At 31.5% G+C, this 10,993-nt stretch overlaps 1 long non-coding RNA gene across 1 annotated transcript; it reads left to right on the forward strand.

Annotated features, from left to right (window-relative positions):
- Positions 1-518: 518 nt before the first annotated feature.
- On the forward strand, positions 519-8,385 carry LOC139523976 (uncharacterized). The gene is made up of 4 exons (XR_011664723.1): positions 519-807; positions 1,588-1,715; positions 6,388-6,681; positions 8,345-8,385. It is a non-coding gene; the product is annotated as an uncharacterized lncRNA (long non-coding RNA).
- Positions 8,386-10,993: the final 2,608 nt, after the last annotated feature.

Raw genomic sequence — 10,993 nt, forward strand, 5'->3', positions numbered from 1 at the left:
TTGTTTGGCGTACATTGAGTTATTGTAAATTATGTGGTTAATTTTGTCAATAGAATTATTTCATATTTTTCATCTCAGTGCCTTTAAAACCGACTATATGGTTTTAGGTTTTCTCATTGTCTATAAAAGCTTATATCCACTTCATTTGAACTTTGGTGGTTATTTGTCTTATTGGCAAACATACGATATCTCCTTATTTTGATATGGGAACATACTATTTAAGGGAACTCAAATTGTCACTGTTACAAGCGAAACGAAAAACGTCACATTTACTTCTTTTTCACAAAGTAATACACCAACTAATAACAATTCTTATTCCAGTATAACGAAAACATATCTTCGTCGTAAGAACCTTTACAAACTGGAACGCTTAACCTATTGGTTATGAATGACTACTTGTCATTCAAGATGTATATCGTAGCACACATATAATATTTTTTATCTTCATTGGCACTTTGCCACTCATGGTATAGATATACATGTATATGTTTAATACGTGCACATGTGATTTTAAAAGAGCACATTTTGGATGACACTGACTACAACTACTTAATATTCAACATATTTGAGTGATGTCAATCGACTCTTTTCGGATTATTCATGTCCATGTGGATCATGTCGAAACACAAAACGTTCAAAGATCTTTGTACGGTATTCAAATGATGTCAATGCATTAAATAGATCATTTAACATGTTTAACGATAACTTACATCCTGTTTGAAATAACGTTTGTTCTACGGCAATATCAAGAACATTCGTTGAAAGGAGAACAAATAATCATATGTTTGATGACAGACTATGTGCATGGTAAGTAAAAATGTCGATCTTCGACCGAGATTGAAAACGATTATCAAAACTTTATGCCTTATACTTGTAATTTTTATTTTCAGATTGGAGTGAAAAGTCGACAGTTCTTTGTTTTCAATATTTTATATTTGATTATGGATATAATATTGGGTATTTGAAAGATCCAATAAAGAAATTAAGGGTTAAAAGAATTTGAATAGTAAAACATAAAACACTCCTTCGCCGCTCAATACTAGTAAAACAATATTGGTTCCTGCTATCAAATAGGGGTATTTAAATGATTTATTGGTGTTGATTTCACTCGTTTCATCTGTATACCTATTTGATAGGTAACTTGTGATACGTTTACTGCACTTTACGTAATGTTTGTTTTTATATCAATGTAAGACTACTTTTATTGTGATGAGAAGCGAAACTGTTATACTGTACATTGGCTTCAAAATTACTCACATTTCGAACATTGTAAATTAAATTCATTTACGTTTTGGTAGACAGTAATATTAATAAATCATAACAAATATTACGTCATAAATCAATGATTGTATCTGTGTTTCAAATACTCATTTCGAAATAAAACAAAAAAGGAAAGTGACTGTTGTTATTTTTTAACTTTTAATTCTGTTCAAAGTTATTTATAGAAAACAAAATTACGTTATTTGTCACTAAATGTTTTGAATAGTTTCACCGATAAACGTAATGTAAACGTATTGGACAATTTTAAAATAACAGCATTCGAGTTGATACTGTTTTAATCCTTGTACCTTTGATAACTATTTACAGAATACCATTCACAAAGAAATTTCACTGTTCTCTGAAGAAATTGATTAAGAAACTTGAAGCAGCGGATATGAATGTTCGACCAGTACAACAATTTGTTCTAATGTTATTGGAATTTAAAGTATTATTTGGTAATGTATTCTTTGAAATATGTATAAAGAATGATTCATATTAAATCTATGTCCGATTCGCTCTAGATCATTTAATAAAATGCTGCCTTTATCGCTCACCTTAAGAATATTTTCTTCGTCATTCATATTTTTTTTGATAACATCTTGTTACGATTTTAATAACTTGACTGCTTTTGGATACACATTGTGGATTGTGCATGCATATCAAGAGACCTATAAAACCAGGTTTAATTCACCTTTTTCTACACACATAAATTCCTGTACCAAGTCAAGAGTATGGCAGTTGTTATCCATGCATTCGTTCGGCGTGATTGAGCTTTTAACTGTGCCATTTGATTAGGGACTCTACTTTTTGAAATTTCCTCGGAATTTAGTATTTTTGTGGTTTTACTTTTTACCTGGAATACGCAGTCGGTTTTGCTCGTTTTGAGTTCATGCGTTTTCCTAAGATATGTGTGTTACACTATTTTGTATCTTCATAGTCTTTTTGTGAGATTTATTGTCGATAAATTACCATTCCTTTTTTTTTACTTTTCTGTTATCGAGATGATATGCACACACTGAAAAATTCTCAATTTTTGAGAATTAATTCGTTTAAAAAGACATCTGATGATTTCTTTCATACTAGAAATGTTTGCAGATTACTGATTAATTTTGCTATTTACAGTTTCAATTTATCCTTCATAGTTTTCGACATAATTGTCAAAACGAAGAAATAGTCATAAAATCAGTTAAGGGCCTCACCAGCTACGAAAAGTCGTCCAGTTGTTTCATTATACACAGTTGTTTACCGGTTTTCCTTTGTTTTATAAAGTCAAGCGTTCGCATGTGTTTTAAATGTATAATGAATTCCTTCCTTTTTCAATTTACCTTTGAGTTTGGTATTTTGGTAAATAAACTCATCATAGAGTCAATGATTCACATTTTAAACGACATACGCGCGTTTCGTATACAAAAACTCACCAGTGACACTCAAATAATAAAATAAAAAGGTATGATGTTGAAGGACACAAATTTTGGAAGATTTTGTGAAACACAGCTATGGTAGTCAAATTCAAAGTTTTGTAAATGGTTAATCTATGACTATGACCATATCAATGACAGAACATACCAGCACAGGAGTACTGACTATACTTGGCTAGTGGTACATTTTTTAGTCAAAATGTGATCTATGATGGGTAACCCTAGGTAGGTGTTGTAATGATAAGATTAATGATAAGACAATAATCCAACGAAAAAAAAACCCATAAAAGATTTAATACATACTACAGGTCACCGCATTGTCAAAAATTAAATAACGTGAAGTACAGTATAAAAGACGTTCCGGTTATATAACGATTGGAACATGTTAAGACAGTAGGTAAATATAGACGTGGTGACAAAGCAATATCTATATGAATTATGAGAATCGAAAATAATAAAAATTAACAAATAAACATGATTAGTTTCATCTGTATGTTTAATTGTTTCAAATCGACTTGATTCAAACGCCCAGTTTAACAGTTGTTAAGCAACTTGGTTTTACCTGGCATGGACAATGATTTTGACAGGATTCATCGTCATTCGGTGTTAATACATACAAAGAGACTAAAATAATAATCCAACAAAATGTTGTTTTTTTTGCATCCAGATGTAAGTGGTTTTTGAAATGGACTAAAAGTCTAAAAACAAAATTATAAAAAGACTGATAAAACTGCTAAAATAAATAAGTTCAAATGCCTTGTATAATAACATAAACGGTTACAATTGTAATGCAGAAGATGCGCATTTAAAAAAATAGTGTATCTTTAGTGATGTTTGAGGCCACAATAATTGAAAAAAGGGCCTACAATATATCCAAATCCGGACAAGAAATAAGACATAATATTCTTTATTGTAAACAAAAGCAATTAAAGAATAAAAAAACAGGCTATTATTTGAACTAGGAATTATTTTTAATTATGGAATTCGCATAATTTCTTGTGTTTAATTTTTTTTTTTATAAATTCCATGTTTATTTTGTATTATGATATTTTGAGTGGTTAATAACACTTTCCATACAATGTATTTTGTAAAGATAGTGTTGTGCGCGGCACAGTACATTCTATTGAAAATATACTATTTTCTTTGTAATAGAAAGTGTTGTGCGCAGCACAAGAACATTTCAGTACAGAATAATCATGGAATTTATTAAAAATTTCAATAACAAGAAATCAAGCAAATTCCATAGTTAAAAATAATTCCAAGTACAGATAATAGACTGTTAAAAGCTTATTGTTCATATTTTAGTCCAAACCCAAACGAATTCGTTCACCATCGGATTTGTTTCAACAGATCGAATGTTATTGTGTTATACCATTACTCCGCCAGATATGAGGAATTTTTAAAGTGTGATGTTTCACAAATATTTAAATCAAATAAATAGCAAAAACACAATAAACAACAAATATTTGTTTTCTAGATTGCAGTATAAAGACAGTAATAGTGTATTTAATTGACGTACCAACGATATACGGATTCGGCCCAAAAGGGGGAAATGGGTCAGCAGAGCCTGGCATTTCCCCGTTTCTAAAAGAGGGACGAAAGATACCAAAGGGACAGTCAAACTCACAAATCCAAAACAAACTGACAACGCCATGGCTAAAAATGAAAAAGACAAACAGAAAAACAATAGCACACACGACACAACATAGAAAACTAAAGAATAAACAACACGAACCCCACCAAAAACTAGGGGTGATCTCATGTGCTCCGGAAGGGTAAGCAGATCCTGCTCCACATGTGTCACCCGTCGTGTTGCTTATGTGATTACAAATCCGGTAAATAGTCTAATTCGGTAGGTCACATTCATGAAAGGGAAGGGGATTGTAGTTACGACGTAAGGAACATATCCGATATCATTTGTGAAACGGTTATTCCATAACGGTCAACCAACTCGTGATGGCGTCCGTAAAATTTACGAAGGGATGATTTCAACTTCACCATTTGGAACTCTTGGTTTAATAGCTTCCTTGTGAGCAGTAACCCTCTATCAAGAAAATCATGATAGGAAATGCAAGCACGGGAATATCGTATCAATTGGGAGATATATACCCCGTATGCAGGTGCTGCTGGAATGTTGCTACTTAGAAATGGAAAGTTCACAATTGGAAAGCTGGAATCATCTCTTTTGTCGTAAAGTTTTGTTTTCAACCGACCGTCATTGTCAATTTCTAGATGTAAGTCAAGATATGAAGCCGACTTAACTGTATCTGTAGTATCCTTTATCTCCAATTCGATGGGATAGATGCGTTCCACATAGTCACCAAATTTTGAATTGTTTAGTGAAAGAACGTCATCTATATAGCGGAAAGTAGAGTTAAAGGATATTGCTAACTTCTTATCTTTCTTCCTAAGAAGTTCCTGCATAAAGTCAGCCTCATAATAATAAAGCCTCGTCCTTATATCGTTGAGTTGTTAAGACAATTAACTATTATTGTCTACATGTAAGCGGCGATAAGTAAACATATGCATTAAGCTTACATCCTATGCAATAAGATAACGGCTAGACAGTAAATTAAAAGATATTTGGTATATGATAACAACTGAAGTTTTACGCAAATTTAAATGTGAGAGTTACACAAATTTGTAAGCCATAATCTTGGTACACCATAAGACATTAATAGTTCCTATCTGAGTTTGATTGGAAATTCATTAAACCAACCTGACTTTTTTTTTATTTATACTACTCTTTTTTTTCTGTATGTAAATGTTTTCACAAGGTGAATTAGACACTGGTAGTAAAGTGGAATCACAGGAAATATGTGTTGTTATCATAGTTACGATTCCTGTCGTAACTATGGCCTGTTTCTGTATATGTCTGTTCCAAAACACAATACAGTTTTAAAGAAAAATACAAATAGTGACATTCTCATCATTTTCCTATTCTTTAGTTATCAACCATTGATAGTATCTTAGTATTTGGAATATAATTCAAGTAGATACTATCTATTAAGACACATTTCATCGAAATGGTGTTTGGTAATATGTTGAAAAATCTTCCTCATATTTCAGAAAATAAGCTTCATGCCTAAAAATTACAGACAATTTAATAACAATGCCTAGGCGTTAGCTCATTTCATAGGATCTACGCATAGTGACTAATTTCACTTATTGCGTCTAACATATGTAATTATACATTCATGAAATATCGGATTTCCCACTTTGTTGTCAGTATTTTTATACTGGTAAGTGCATTCATATCAGGAGACACTAATGCTGTTGAAAGTACCCGGTCATTTTGAGTTAATGCAATTCACTACGTTTTATTTGTGAACTTTATTTGTTTTGTCCTACCAGATGACTAGATTTGAACAACGGCCACCTTATTTTAGAATATGTTCTATTAGAAACCATGTATTTTAAAAAATACTTGCGAGAGTATATTGCATTACGTCATCAGAATTTTTCTTCGCAGGAAGCAAGTTGGGCTTAAAATGTAGTATGATAGGTCCTTGATTACATGTAGGACATTAAGAAAACTAAAATTTTAAAATTGGGCACTGGGAAAATTTTAATTTCCGTTAAATATGATAAAATTGACATTCTTCGTTTATCTTGTACCAGCTTTATAATTTAAGTTTTTAAAACATTTTGAAGTTTTTAATATTACTTGCAGGTAATATAATTTATAAAGCAATATTTTTTAATCTAGGATTGAATATAACAAGCCATGGGTCCCTGTCTGTTGGTGCTAGTTTTTCCTTATACTGTGATATACCATCATTTACAACTGACTCGTTTTCTGCATCGTGGTATAGAAATGAAACCATGCTGACAGACTGTTCTGTAGGTCACTGCACTATCACAATACATGGAAACTTTTCGTTTACAAGGAATGCGACTGGGATATCTGTTCGTATAAATCCATTAGAAATTACTGAAAATAATGTTATATGGAAATGTGTTACTAGTTCAGGAGAGGCCGCTTATTTTACAATTATAATAGGTAAGTTTGTATATCGTCTTACCTTCACGACTTTCAAACGATTGAAAACTTGGTATGACATTTAATTTGTATAAAAAGAGGCAGAAATACTAAAGGGATCATAGTATTCATAGATATAAGAAGATGTGGAATGAGTATCAATGCGACAACTCTTCATTCAAGTCATAATTTGTAAAAGTAAACCACTATAGGTCAAAATACTGTCTTCAAACCGGAGCCTTGGCTCACACCGAACAGCAAGCTATAAAGGGCCCCATAAATGACTAGTGTAAAACCATTCAAACAGGAAACCAACGGTATAATCTATATAAAAAACATTTATCAATAAACGACAACACTGAACATAATGTTCCCGACTTAGGACCGGTTCAAACAAATGCAGCGTGTTTAAACGTTTAAATAGGTACCAACCTTCACCCTTACCTGTTATTTCACAACATAGGTAGACACACTATAAAATACCAATTGAAATGGCTTAACTCAATCAATCAAAAGACATACTAGTATGAAAACTAAGAAGTGAATATACACTGAAATCATACTCATATAAGAAACCATCAAGAACAGAAACAACAGTATTAAAAAAAACACAACTTAGAAATAAAATAAAATACCGGGGATTATCTCAGGTCATCCAGAATAGTAAGCATACCTTGGTCCACATATGATAACTATTGTGTTACTATTTCCATGTTAGCTAGCCAATATCAAGGAAATCATCATAGGATATGCTAGTATTAATATCGGTTCAACTGAAAGATATATACCCCATTTTGAACTGGTTCTAAAATGTTGCTAGTTACATAGAAATGGAAAGGTTACAATTGTGAAGCTTAAATTATCTCCTTTGTAGTTTAGTTTCCTTTTCAACCGACAGTTCGAAATCCTCATGTGTTTTCAAGATCGTCAATAAAACTTTATTAATTTCTAAATGAAAGTAAAGAAAAGAGACATATTTAACCGTATCTGCTGTATTCTTTATTTCAAGTCCGATTGGAAAGATAATACATTAATTTTATTTGTCTTTATGAATACTAATTTTACTGTTTAGTCTGTTTTTTGTGATATCAATTTGACATGTACTTATACATCCCGTCGCTTTGTATTGATCTATTACAATTTTTGTGTTTTTGTCTTTAATTTTTGCTAATGTGCTTTGTCTATATGTCTTCTTGTACTTTTTTGTTATATACTTGTTTGAATTTCTAGTGATTTGAATTATAACACAATGTTGACTGCTGTACCCCTATTTTGACATTTTTACCTATTTTGTCTGTTTGTTTTGTTCACACATCGTTGTCCAGTATAATGGAATTTGATGTGACTGTCAAACAAGTGAGAGGTTTAGGTAGCTTCAAAATCAGGTTCAATCCATTGTGATTTTACCTTTCAATATATTCAAAAAACTCTTTTAAGAGAGTGGAGCTTGCATCGTATTAATTGAGAGTGTTAAGACATCTGATTGCTCCAAAAGCCATAACAGATACTCAAATATGTTAATTCGATTATCTTTTTATCATCTTAGAAAAATACTTAAATTGTATCATATTTAAACTTAGATTTATATTATATTCGTCATCGAAACGATATGTTGCCCATATAAATGTTTGCTTCTGAAAGTTGAATATCATATATTTAATTATAGTTTTATTACATTTTTTAGCATTACCTTCAACTCCGTCATCACGGGACCCAACTTCAGGCAAGTAGGATTGCTTCATTTTATTTCATTAAACGTTTGTAATATAAAAAAAATAATAAACCTGAAGTTCAATGTTCTTTTACGCACAGATTATTTGTTATTAGTCATAGTTAATTGATTTTATGTTCAAGTTCGAGACACAATATTTAGAACAATCTCATTACAAAAAATGGCCCCCAGATTGTTTCTTAACTGGTCGTGTTATTGGTTCGAGGCTTGCCATATTAGCACGAAGCTAAATATTTGTTCACCTTTTTCAGTCACTGTAAGTTTGACAATTCATATTGACTCGCACCACATCAATATTTATTGAAAAGGTTCTGTCCTTGCATGAGAGATGCAGAAAAATATAAAATTAGAAGTTGCATATGATTGCCAATGAGACAAATATATATGGACTAACTGACCAGAGAATACAGGAGCGCTAGAACTCATTCAGGTCACCGTGTTGCCTTCAGCAATTCGATCATAGGCTTTTGGTCCAAAATAAATAGTGTTCGATACCCTTTCCATTTTTTTATGATATTTCAACATAAAAAACGTCAAAATTAAGGCAAATGCAGACTTATTTTGCTCACATTTTATTGACTTTATGATTGAATTGCCACCATTTTCTGCAAAACCAACTTTTATAATGTGCCAAAACTAATAATTTCCTATACAGAGTTCGTTTTTTCTTTCATCTGTAAGAACAAATTTTGAAACCTCAATAACAAGAAACTGTAGATGTCATAATCTTCATGTCTTTAAAGAACAGATTTTCGTCAATGGAGGATGAATTTGATAAAAAGAAGAGCTATTTGTGTTTTTTAAGACCAATATCTTGAAAAATGGCTAGATTAATGTTACTCACAATTTATTTATAAATAGTCTTATCATAAGGTACTAAGGGAACTGATTATTAAGTGAATTATTAAAAAAAAACCCAAGAAAACCACAAACACTCAGACACTTATATATTTTTTATCTAATGACGGCCAAATGTTTAGCTTGTATTGCTCACATTTAATGTAAAATGCAGACCGTGTGACACATTGGGTAGTTATACATGTTATATTCAACCAGTAAAGTAGACACAATTAAGACTTTCTATATCATAAAGCAGTTTCTGTGATGCTTGTTCGTTTTTTTTTATACAAGTATTGGAAAATGTGAAACATGTGAAAGTTGTTATCAAATACTTCGTTTATTATGTATGTTGGTGTTTGTTTTGTTGCATTTCAGTTTTCCACTTATAGTTGATGGGTTATCACGGTTTTTATTTGCAACCAGGATGTGTTTCTCTCGGTCTATATATAACTTTTTAACACTGGTATACTACTGTTGCCTGTATCTACTGTTTTTGTATTGATTAAGTCTCTAAAAAACGTTATATGCAAACTTGGGGTATCATTTATGCTCCCTGGACACATTTCCTTTGATTTACTACTTGTAACATTGTTAATTGTACACAACATAAGCAGTCATAATTACTTTTCATTATATTTCTTACATGAGAAAAAATAAGTAACGTAAAAACTATGCAAGATTTGGTGGCAATTGACAATTCAATGAACAAAGGAGTAAACTTTAAGTCAAAAATTTAATTCAACTGTATAACGATAAAGTTGATAAACTTTTGAGCAAAAACATAGTTTGAAAATATAAGAAGCATATACGAAATAAGAGCCGGCGGAATAGTATTATAAAACATAAATTCCGTAACACTGAATCTAAGCTCATAATTCAAATAGGGGTTTCAGATGTCATAACGAACCACTGTTAATGTTTCGTGTTTTGTTCTTTGTAGGTGCTACTCGAAATTTCAGTATACACCAGTCTCTGACATTGTATGTTTGTCTCAGCATGGCAATTATGTTTGCAATATATCAATATGGTTGACAAAGATGACGGTGTTCTTCCAAGTAAACATAGATTAAACCGATATTCTGGATACAATTGATATGCTATACTGCAACTAGATGAGTATAAATTTGACGAAAGCCGTGGAGGAGCAAAATTTGCATACATCTCGTGTGCCATTGTTGTTTCGTTTGTCGTTTAATTTTCTTTTTTGTTTTGGACAAATCAGTGTAAATTGTGTAACCTATCTCCCTTTACGATCTTTTTTTCAAATAGGGTTATGTTTTACACAAGGAGAATAACAGACAACAAAAAACTGTGATTGAAAACTAGTATATAGAAAATCACACACAAAAGTAACAATTTGAAACAAAGCGTCCATTTCCTAACCCATTCTGTATTTTAAAGCTCGCAGCTGCTACTCAGACCGCACCAGTGTCTGAGCAAAAGGTTAATGAACCAGGGTTATCGTCCTTTTTCTTAAAACTGAAAAAAAAAATTAATTGGAATATATCAAGTCACAGTCTTGAATTATAGATAATAGGTACTGACGTTTTGTATCATTTTAATTATGTTCGTCATATAGTGTTATTTTTATGTGTCGTTGTATATATTTAACATTTACTGTTCACTTCATTTTTGTCATATCATTTTGGCGTAGCTCGATATTTATACATCCCACCATAATTGTGTTTTTGTGCTAGACTAGTGTCTTTTTTGTAGGTTAGCATATTTGCTTTTGCATAGAGTGTCTATATGTGCCTATGT

The sequence above is a fragment of the Mytilus edulis genome, chromosome 5, assembly GCF_963676685.1.
Source record: "Mytilus edulis chromosome 5, xbMytEdul2.2, whole genome shotgun sequence".
Taxonomy (NCBI): domain Eukaryota; kingdom Metazoa; phylum Mollusca; class Bivalvia; order Mytilida; family Mytilidae; genus Mytilus; species Mytilus edulis.